Raw genomic sequence first — 11,328 nt, forward strand, 5'->3', positions numbered from 1 at the left:
CTTACGAGGTTAAAATCTTAATGACTTTAGATGGCTTAGAACCCATATGTACAGTCTTTATTTTGGGGTTAATATTACATTTTTCCTTGTTTTTTTTTTTTTTTTTTGGTAAAAGCATGCTATTTTTAAAAATTAACATCATAAGAATGTCACTATCCTGAAATGGCTTATTCAAATGTTATTTCCAAGAAATTTTAAAATCTAAAAACTACTAAGTTAAAACAATTTTGATCCTCATTTATAAAATTCCTGCCATTTAAGCAGTATACTATCGTGATTAAGACATGCTTCACAAAAGCAGAACGGCCAGATATGAATTAGTGCTTTTGCTAAATCAAAATGCTTGAAATCGAGTCTTCACTCCGCCTTAGCTGTCTGACCTCAGATGAGTTATACCTTTTAAGATGTTTCTTAATCTATAAAAAGCGGGCTCTAAATGTCATTCTCAGAAGCTTGCTTCCCGTCCAAATCTGTCTAGCACTGTGCTTGGCATATACATAGTGCCTGCGACTCAGGAACTCTCCCGGCCAAGGAAGCTGGAGATGAAAACTTCCAGCGCTTCGGAAATTGTCCACAGGACAGGTTTCAGTGCAGTTAAGTTTAGAGTATGGAATACAAAACCAGATAACACAACAGCATCTCACCACTGTTAAAGAGGTATAACCAAATTTCCAGGATACTGAGCCTTATTCATGTCTTACCATCTAATGAAAAAGCGATTTTGTTTTAAAAGTGAAATTCAAAGTTTCAGGAAAGTAAAACAAGAACAACCCTGCTTATGCTTTCAAAGCTCTAGTACTACAAATTTTATCAACACCCACTATTGTTTCTCAATGGCATGTGCTTTGTGCTGTTTTCTTGATGAATACAGCATACACAAGTCCTACTCCACCTACACAACCACTATGCCATAAATGTAATGCATTTAAAGAGGGCTTTTTGCAACAAAACATTACGAATCTTAACCACTTACGAAGCAAGTTTTGCAAAAGATAAGAATTTCAATAGAGAAATCAACTTTAAAATTGCTCACGTTGCCTCACTGTTATTCATAAGGCACATGATTAAACAAACGTGACAAGTAAGAGAGAAAGCTTTAGGTTATTTTATACTTTAAAAACTGACCAGGCTCTGCAGTGACGCCTACGTCGCTCTGTAGTATAACCTCTTTAGTTCTACTAAACTGTAAGTTTATTAAATTTCAGAGATTTCTACAAGAAGATTTACATCAGACTGACATTGAACCATGAGGTTGGATTTCACATAAGAGGGCACTAACTATTCTTATTTATTTTTTCTCATTTATGTATATATTTATGATAACTCAATTAAAATGATCTCAGCTAAACTTAGAATTTATTTCCAGGTAGACACAGAAATCTGGGACTGATTTTTTGGAGAAAAGAAGGGCGGTGATGCCAGAGACAACTAAATTCTGAAGTGTTCCTTTGAGGTGAGGGAACTACTCCTCCCTCATGGCATAAGTGTGAGTGGGCTTCATAGTGTCATTGTCATAGCTTTTTAACTCAGAACTCCCGACAACCACACTCACTTCCGAGCCAGTGCTCAGCCCCTCCTTGGAGGCCATGAGCAGTCTTACAATCAGCAAGACGAAAGGAGGTATGACCAGAAGGCCCCATCCTGCCCCAAAGGCTTCTCTCCTAAGGTATTTTCCCAGGAGCTGAAATGGCTTGTGAATCGCAGGGTCTTCATGATTTGGGGTTCGGAAACCGCAAGTGTCCACTGCTTGGAATTCAGGGAGTCTTGGAATCTTACACTAAATTATTGGGGCAGGAGCATCTCACATGCAAATAAATGTGTGCTTTTTTTCCCACTGAAGTATAATCAGAATGAAGAGAATATCAGACTAAAGAAGGGAGAGGAGCTCCTTGTCTGTATATCAAAGAATTGTAAGTACCAGTTCGAATACAGTTGATCAAAACTGTATGACACTTGCCATGAAGCCTTTCATTAGAAAACACAGTAAGTCAATGGGATCTCTTTTCAACCTGGATCTCTTTAGTTCTCCCACTTGATTCACCTGTCCAATCTTTTAAGACTTGAGCAGTGAAATTTCAGAACACCAGGAAGCTCCACAGAGACTGAACTGCGATCCACAGGGTCATCTCATTCATCATGTAGCCCATCCTCACACGGCACAGAGCTGTGCTCACTAAAAGGCTGATATAAACTATCAGGAAGTTTTCATTTACATTTTACCGGGGTGAGTACCTAAGCAGGTTGCAAACAATCCGTGGACTGTGAGTCCACGCAGAAATAATAAGGACCCTCCGCTTGAAGAGACCAGGGACATTACAGAAGTGAGTGCAGGCATACCTCGTTTTATTGTGCTTCACTTTATTGTGCTCCACAGATGTTGCGCTTTTTGCAAATTGAAGGCAAGACCCTTCGCCAGCAAAAAGATGATTACTCGCTTTATTGATACTAGATTTATTGCGGTTGTCTACAACCAAACCCACAATATTTCCAAGGTATGTAGAGAGTAAATTTCAGGAAGAAAAAAATCACTATCTAAAGCAAGTTTTTATTTTGAAGGGAAGGGGAAAATTTCGTTTAATACAGATGTTCTCTACTTGAAGGAAAAACACAAAGAAGACATTTGTAAACATTTCTGTTTACTAATTTAAGAGAAATTTATTTAAAATTTTCATTTATTCATATATTATAATAACACAATGAATATCCACTCACCAAACAATCCAAGAACCTAAAATTAATAAATTTATTGGTCATACAAGAACAAGCAATGGCATGACAACGATGCATTGTAAACGAAGAGCTATGATTAATGGAATTCTGAGCACCTCAGGTCCATTAAACAAAAACCTTGTGAAGCAATTTTTATCTAGCAGAAATGAACTCATCCCCGGATTCTTTTAAATAAAGATTTGTCTAGTAGACTAAAGATATAAATCAATTTCCTGTCCCACCACACACATATACTTACCACCTCTCTAGAACAATTATCTTTTTTTAAAAAAAGGTTTCACAAGAACTTGAAACCTGAAAGGTGAAGAAGTGGTACTCAGTTCCCTGTCTTCATGGAATCCCTGTACAATAAAAGAACTATGTCCGATAGCAACTGAAGACTACAGTAAATAAAATTTTAGTTATATAATTTTTTAAAAAACCCACTTCTTCAACGGTAGGACAACAAACTGAACACACTTACTTCTAACAAAAGAACTCTTCCCTCTCTAACATGGAATAGACAAGTATCTCTTCAGCTATTGGCATTTTTATCAGTCTCTTTGTCCATTCTAAAATGAAAGCCAAGATTAGAACCAAGAGTAAGCTGCTTTCCTGGTCCTCAGAGGGTGTTCTGTGGAAGAAGCAACAATGGAGGGGATGGCTGAAGGCCTCTTGTGATCTTTCCATTCTTGACAAGGCCCTTTAAGAGTTTTTTAAACTCATTAGTTTGTATAAAGGAACCAAGCTTGCCTAAGCTAACAACTCAACTGTCAGAGTGAAACCTTAAGATAATCTCATGCTCTTAATTTTTTAAAATTAAAGTATAGTTAATATACAACACTATTAGTTTCAGGTGTGTAACGCTCAACTCCTTAATTTGATTGCACATTTGGAATGGCTTTATTCTTCAATATTTCCACCTAAAATATAATCTCCTAATGTGTTTTAACTTTCCTTTAAGACCTTTCCAGATAGTTTGAATTTTCAGTTAAACATCACAGTTTTCTGGAGGCCCGGGGTAATAATAATGGTCAATTCTACCAACTTGTTAATAATGTCCTCCAAAATGCAAATTTTGGTGAATCGCTCAGCCAGAACTGAAGCCCTAGTGACCCAAGTTTTACCAAAGAGCAAGGAGGAAGAGGAAGGGTAGTGGGTTTTAACAGCAGTGATAGGAACCAAAATGGAGATGACAATACCTAGACTGACTGACCATTTGGTTTATGTGGGGAATATACTGCATAGGTTAAAAAACCAAAAGTTTAGCACAGATTGTTCTTTCTCCTTCTGATACTTTCAGCTCTTTGTATCAAATGGCAGCTTTATCATCCTTTTCCCACTGTGTGTATACCTGTTAACTCCTCCATTCAGTGGTCAGTGCCCAGAGACGGGGACCAGGCTATTTATTCTTTGCTCCTCTACAGACTCTAGATCTGGGCCATAGATATATACATGTATTCATCCAAAATGGATTAACTTACTGTTGATCATGGAAGACTATAAATAGAATACCTCATAGGATATTCTTAGAATCAAAGTTACAAAGTCATATTTCCTATTCCAAGGGAATCCCAATGTATCAAAACAGTATTCAATAATTTGGATGCACACATAATTGCTAAATACTAGAACTTTTGCATATGAGTTCCGCAAAAACCAAATCTAGTTGTTTCTACCACATGGATACCTTCTTTTAGAAATGAGAGGCATAAATGAGGGAGGGAGGAAATAAAACCCACGTACTTTGGGAAAAGATACTTTGCATGTGATTTAGAGATGATGTCCACCCCTAGGACTCAAACATATTTCAATTTCTAGAGATTTTAGTGTGGTTTTTAAAAGTAGAAATGGAATTGCATTCGGAAAATCTGCCACATATTCAGATTAAGGGAGTAAACTGATAAGGTGGAACATGCAAAGAGACCCCATTTTTTCCTTATGGTTCAATATACCAAGTTAATTCCACTAGTGACTATATCATTGCCATCATTTACCAAAATGACGGCTAGATACCAGAGCCAAGGCAAGAAAAGACCCTAAAACAACAACCTTTACCTAATTATGATCAAGTTACTAATTCAAAATATTTTTCTGCCGATATAGCAGAATAAATAAAAAGTGAGCTTTAAGGTTTATTATGTGACTTTTTGAATGAATAAGCATTTTTTAAAAAGCAAAACATATCCAATTATTTTAAAATCCAACCCCCTACAAAATAAAAAGATGGGCAAAAGTAGAATAAAATGAGAGCATCGTAATAACAGTATTGTTCAGCATCCCAATGATATCAAACTATACCCACTGTGATCTCTAGGTCTCCACTGGAAAGAAGCGGGCTTTGATCGTGTCAACAGCGTCGCCTTGGGTATAACTGTATGAAGACTTAGGGAGCCTTGATGAAGCCAGAGTGGGTTAAGGAAAGAAAAGAATTTTCCCCACAACTGTGGGAAAAACTAGTAAGACTCAACAAGAGACACAACAATTCTTGGTTGTATATCGTTCACAAAATATTCCAAAAATGAATATGAGATAGTCAGGGCTTTTTTTTTGCCCCCCTAACTCCTGGAAGAAAGGTTATGAAATGTCCTTACATCATCCACCTCACTGCCCAATGCAGGACGAGGCTCAAGTTCTGAGGAGCGGTACTAGTGTGCAGCACTGGGATGCCTGTGAGGGTGCGGGTTCTATGTATTTGTTTTTTTGCAGCAGGATAGGGAGAAGACATAAAATTAAATACATGACATTTGCAGCACTAAGTTATCACACAGGACACTAACTTGATGATTCAATCTTGGATGCAAGAAACCCCAAGATTTTCAACAATGTATCATGTTCGTGCACAACCAGAAAAACAGAGAACCACAGATGTCCTGGAGGAGAGAGATCCAAAGTAGAAGTCTGAGAACAGAAGAGCTGTGACCCACATACTCAAATTCAGACTTTTAAACACAAACCACATTAACTGAAATCTTAAAGTCAATACAAATTGTCCTTACCAAGGAGAAAGTTAACTACAGGCAGCAGAGGCCATTCTCACATTTAGTTTAAAAGAGTCCCATAATCACACAAAAAACAATAGTATACTGTTTGCTTCCACAGATTAATATATAACATTTATGTTTACTAAGTTGGACAAGAAAAGTTAATACGTAAACCATGTTCTGATAATCTTAACTCAGCTAGTTAGAGTCTGATCAACTAGTTAGAGCTTGGTAGAAATGAACTCTCAGTTGGTTTGGTTTTATTGGAGGCATCTACCATATTTTCACAGCCACAGACAACACTTCTGAAATAGCCAGAAAGGCAATTAAAAGGAAAAGATTAGAAGAGTCAGGACAAACTTGTTACTGCAAAACACCAAGCACACGTGTTTTTGATAATGGAATAGTAAGTAGCATCATCATATGCAGTCATGTGCCACTTAATGACTTCCCAGTCAAAGATGGGGAACATATACGATGGTGGTCACATAAGGTTATAATAAAGCGGAAAGATTCTTATCACCTAGTGACATCGTAGCTGTCACAAAGTCGTAGCACAACACACTGCTCATGTGTCTGTGGTGATGCTGGTGTAAACAAACCTACTGCTCTGCCAGTCGTCTAAAAGTATAGCACCTACAATTACGTCCAGTACATAATACTTGATAATGATGGAAAATGACTATCCTAATGTCTTTACGATACTATACTTTGTATTGTTATTTTTAAGTGTACTTTCTTCCTATAAAAAATAAAGTTTGCTGTAAAGTATGTAAAGTGTGCCATGTTATGCCAGCAGCAGCCTTACTCGTCTTTTGTTTACTGCATCTCTTGTTGCAGGATCTTCTCTTGTGGTTGCTTTAATCTTGTGTTGTTTTCTAGAGTAACATGTTGTACAGGCTTGTAGCCTAGGAGTGACAGGCTATACCGTGTAGCCTAGGTGTGCAGGAGGCTCTACCAACCAAGTTTGTGTAAATGCACTTTATGAGATTCACACAATGATGACATCATATTTCTCTCATCGTTAAATGGTGTATGACTGTGTTACGGAGTGTGTTCCTTGTTTGCTTTCTGGTGTAGACAGTACTGAAGTCGTCTGTTTATAGGTGTTGTTACTTTGTATAAAATTACAATGAAACAAAACTACTCTTTAAAATCCTTTAATGAATGTAAAAATAATTGTAGAATCCCTCTAAAATTGGAGCTACACATTACTTTGGGTTGTCCAGTGCCTGGTAGAGAGTAGGAACTTGGTAATTTTCAATGAAGTAACATACGTTCGAAGACAGACATAACATCCTTCCTCAAATTATTGAAATCGGTGGCATTTACTCAACAATAAAGACATACAGAACATGTGTTATGTGTCAGACATTGTAGAATGAAAAGAATAATTTCATTAGTTTTTTTGATGAAGGCTGTATCTATATGAGGGGGTTTAAATGAGTTAACCACTTAGATTTTCAAAAACATGTAGACAAGAGGTATCATGTAATTAAAATCTGAAAGTTAACTTTTTTTTAGTACAGGCATGCTTCAGAAATATTGCAAGTTTGGTTCTAGATTGTAGCAATAAAGAGAGTACCTCAGTAAAGTGAGTCTTAGTCTTTTTACTGGTGGTGGGTCTTGCCTTCAATTTGTGAAAAAGACAATTATCTATGAAGCGCAATAAGGTGAAGCACAGTAAGATGAGGTATACTTGCATTTAGTTGGATGACAAAACATTCGAATAAGGCACACAGTACTAAACATGTGAATATTTAGAAATATATTCAACAGCAAACATCGCTTTTGTTCTAAATATCTGATATCCAGTAACTAGTCTACAAGAAGCCAGTCCTTAAAAATCAATGTGTTCATATCGTGTTTGGGCAAAAAACAAACAAAACAAAAAAAAACAGCCACAGAAAGGTATTTTCAAGATTCTGCTCTCAAAGTTGGTTATTGAGAGGCACCAAAATAAAACCAGCAGATGACTCTGAACAATTAAAATACATACATTTCTAGGTAGACAGATATGGATATATGAAGCAACAAGCAAAGATAATAAAACAGAAGAAGGGACAGAAACTAGGCTAAATAGAGAAGTCACCAAAGGAAAGCCCATAGTGGGCTGGAAAGAGATGAAATGGCCACAGATAGGGTGGCCAGAAGAGCCGGGAAAAACAGTGATAACTTAAGCAAGGAAGAGTGAGAAGAGAATAAAAGCTGGGCCATCTAGAAAGAATACTAGGCACCCACACTCAGCAAAGGCGAGCAGGTTTGTAGTAGAAAGCAAAAAACATGAGCTTTACAATTCTTCAGGCACATATGTTCAAATGACAAAAATATATGAGAATATAAGATGAAAATTCCAGAGTATCCTAGACTTTTAAAACTCTAACGGCTCCCATGTCCCCCTTCCAGCCTCTATTCTTCTTTTCAGACTCTTAACTCTAAGTCCCGTGATAATGATTACAAACTTTGGAATCGAAAGGGCTTTGCTGACATGCTAAAGAGGCCAAAGAGTCTGCAAATTGAATCCTTGCAGATACCACCCAGAGTTTTACTCTGGTCTCCAAGCCCGTGGCAAACTCTAAAAGATCAAAATGCCTTAAGGTAAATCACATCCCCTAATCAAGTGGAAACCAAGTGAGGGGTCAAGGAGGAAATGTGAAAAATCCTGATTCATAATGTGATCTCACAGAGTCAATTCAGAGTAGCCAACTAGCAAATTTTTAGTAAAGGGAAGAAACAAAAAAATGCACTGAGAAATCATTGCATGTTAGTACAATTAAAAGAAAAAAGAGATTTAATATTACAAAAGGGAAAAACCACAAGAGAACTATAAGAAAGTACATAATTTGAATACTCTTACCCTGTACATCCCCTAGAAAAAGACCATAAACACAAATGTTTGCAATTTTCTGAGGAGATAATTATTATTAATTCTGAGGGAGAAAGAGGCAACTGATTGTAAAGACTGGCTGAGGCAAGAATGAGAAAGTATCATATAAGAGGACACACACCTAATTTCATAATCCAGGCTCCCTGCCAAGATTCACGTATCATATCAGAGGACACACACCTAATTTCATAATCCAGGCTCCCTGCCAAGATTCACATAGCTCTATTTGAATAACATCTGACCATACCCCCTCATTAAAAGAATGAGTCTTTCTGTACAAAAGACTAGGTAACTCTTATTACCAGTCCTAAAAGAGTCACATCACCTAAACAATATTTCGGGCAGTTCTGCAGAAAAATTGAAAGTTTAAATATTTTTACTCCCGAGATCTAGGTACTGTTTCCATTTCGATGATCCTGTCAGCCTATTTCTTTTAAATATCTCTAAGAGACAGTCTTTGAATAAGTTAGTCCATGGATTGGATGTACTCTACAGAAGTTGTAAAGTTCTCTGGAGGAGCTATACTCTAGTGATGGGCCTCGTGATTCCCTAAGCGTCAAGAATGGCATTTCGAGTTCAAGGATGAACTCTGCATGAAATAGCCTTTAAAAAATATAGCCCATGTTAAACGGGTTTAAAACTGCAACCCATTTACTTTAAAACACCCTAAACGCCACTTTACCTGTCCTGTCAGCTCCGGGCAAGTCTAGGATGTGAGAAGCCTTCCAGAGCTCCAAACGGTGTTCTATATTTAAACCAAGAACCTCAAGGTAGGCGAAGGCGACATCAAGGACCCATCAGTGTGCAGAAAGCGGGGAGGCCCAGTTTGCCCTCCCAGAGAGGGGTGCCTACAGACATTCGGGACAATAGTGACAAGAGGGACCCCGTGAAGTCGCCTTGCCAGGCCGCTGCGGACCCGATGCCTCGGGGGCACGACGGGGAGAAGCGCAACCCGGGGTGCAGCCCTAAGGACCAGGTTCCGCGGCGGCAGCCCGGGGATCCTCCGTCTCGGCGTGGCTGGAGCGCGGCCTCCGGACAGCTGCGCGCAGCTGGACGCGGCCCTCTGCGCCCCCGCCCCAGCCCTTCCGCTGGGCCCGGGCGCCCAGGCAGCCCCTCGCCCGCGGCCCCACCGCGTGGCCGGAGGCTTGGCAACTTACTGGGGCAGTGCCAGGGCCGCGCCGAGAGGACGGTGGAGGGCGAGCGGCTGGAGCACGTCGGGGATCCGTGGCCGGGGAAGGCTGGAGGAGCGGCTGCCGCGTCGCTGGTCCGCGCGGATAGGAGCGCCCGGGTCGCCGCGCTGCAGAAGGCGGGCTGGGCACGTGCGCGCCCTTCTGTGTAGCCACACGGGGGGCGGGACGCGAGGCCGGGTGGCGCCGCCCCCTCCGCGCCCCCCTCCGCGCCCCCGCTCGGCCCCTCCGCCAGGCGAGCCCAGAGACGCGGGCCAATCCGCGGTAGGCAGTGTCCGGCCGCCGTGGCTTTGGGGTCCCTGCACCGCCTGCAGCGCGGACACTCGTGAGCGTGCGCTCGCCTGGGGCTCGGCGAGTGGGCCTGGGAAGCGGGGCTCTGCTGGAGGGGAAACGGGGCGGTCCCGGGATTCTTGCTTTCCCTCGAGGGCCCATCTTCAGGGGGCTTTCTGAAGCTGCTTCTAAGCAGCGTTCTTCCGAATGGAAGAATTTGTAAATAAGAAAATAATGATAATAAAGTAGAATTATGATCACAATAGACGCCCAAATGCGTGCGCTTTGTCAAATAGTACTACTTCGCCGATTAAAAACCATAAAAGTTTAGAAAAATATGCAGTTGCTATTTTGAATAGGTAGTCATGATTATTTGAGGTTGGGCTATAAGAAAATGACATTTGGTATTTCCAAGAGAGCAAGAGAAGTTACACAATCAAGGCATTTCATACTGTGCTACTATTTACCTTAGGAGTCTCTGATACGATGGAAGTCATAATGTGAAACTTAATTTTAATCCAAAAAGAGGCAAAACAATGACAATGAATTGAACAGTATGTTATTTTTGTTTGATAGAAAAGCCTATCTTATTTTGTTTAAAATTGGTGGTAAACACCCCTTTATTCATTTACTAGTAATACTATTAACTTTAGCAAAGTGCTATATTTAAATTGATGCGTTACATATATATTTTTAATGTCATGCTCTAAACCATTCTTCTTTAAGAAATGTGTTCCCAAGAGAATCTGATTAAATGTTTGGGGCTTCACTCCAGAAAATGTACATGCAGAAAATCTCAGTAACTATTTCCCAAGTTTGTGTACATTGTGAAGCCATCCATGGACCACATTAAAGAACTAGAAGTCTAGCACAGTGGCTACAAGGGTATTTTCTGTTATAGTAAGTATCCTTAGTAAGTATCCTAGAGACTGTTAATATAAAACAGATTCCATAAGCAAATAATCATTAATGCCATTGAGGAAAATGATATTATTGACTCTGACACCAAATTCTTTCAATCCCACAAATGCTTGGAGGCATGGCGCAAGAGAGTGAAGACTCCCGACTCAAACTTTTTCTCATTTCTAAGAGTCCTAAAGTAAATTTCTAAGGATCTGATCTAAAAATGTTCACCTTTCTTTTTTTTTTTTTTAACAGAGGTTATTTTTAAGTTTAAGAGAATATTCCCTCACATATTTTTATTTAAATACCCCAAAGGGACAGTTTGTGAATAGGTGGAAACACAACTATTTTACATTTAGAAACTGGCAATTTAGTCAGAATACCAATC

At 39.5% G+C, this 11,328-nt stretch overlaps 1 protein-coding gene across 1 annotated transcript in view; it reads right to left on the reverse strand.

Annotated features, from left to right (window-relative positions):
- Window positions 1–9,782, reverse strand: part of SLC7A2 (solute carrier family 7 member 2) — a 56,739-nt gene extending 46,957 nt beyond the window's left edge. Inside the window, exon 1 of the mRNA XM_011365265.2 lies at window positions 9,738–9,782. The gene's annotated coding sequence lies outside the window, so the exon portion shown is untranslated. The remainder of the gene's footprint in view (window positions 1–9,737) is intronic.
- Window positions 9,783–11,328: the final 1,546 nt, after the last annotated feature.

Source organism: Pteropus vampyrus, unplaced genomic scaffold (assembly GCF_000151845.1).
Source record: "Pteropus vampyrus isolate Shadow unplaced genomic scaffold, Pvam_2.0 Scaffold108, whole genome shotgun sequence".
In the NCBI taxonomy this organism is placed as follows: Eukaryota; Metazoa; Chordata; class Mammalia; order Chiroptera; family Pteropodidae; genus Pteropus; species Pteropus vampyrus.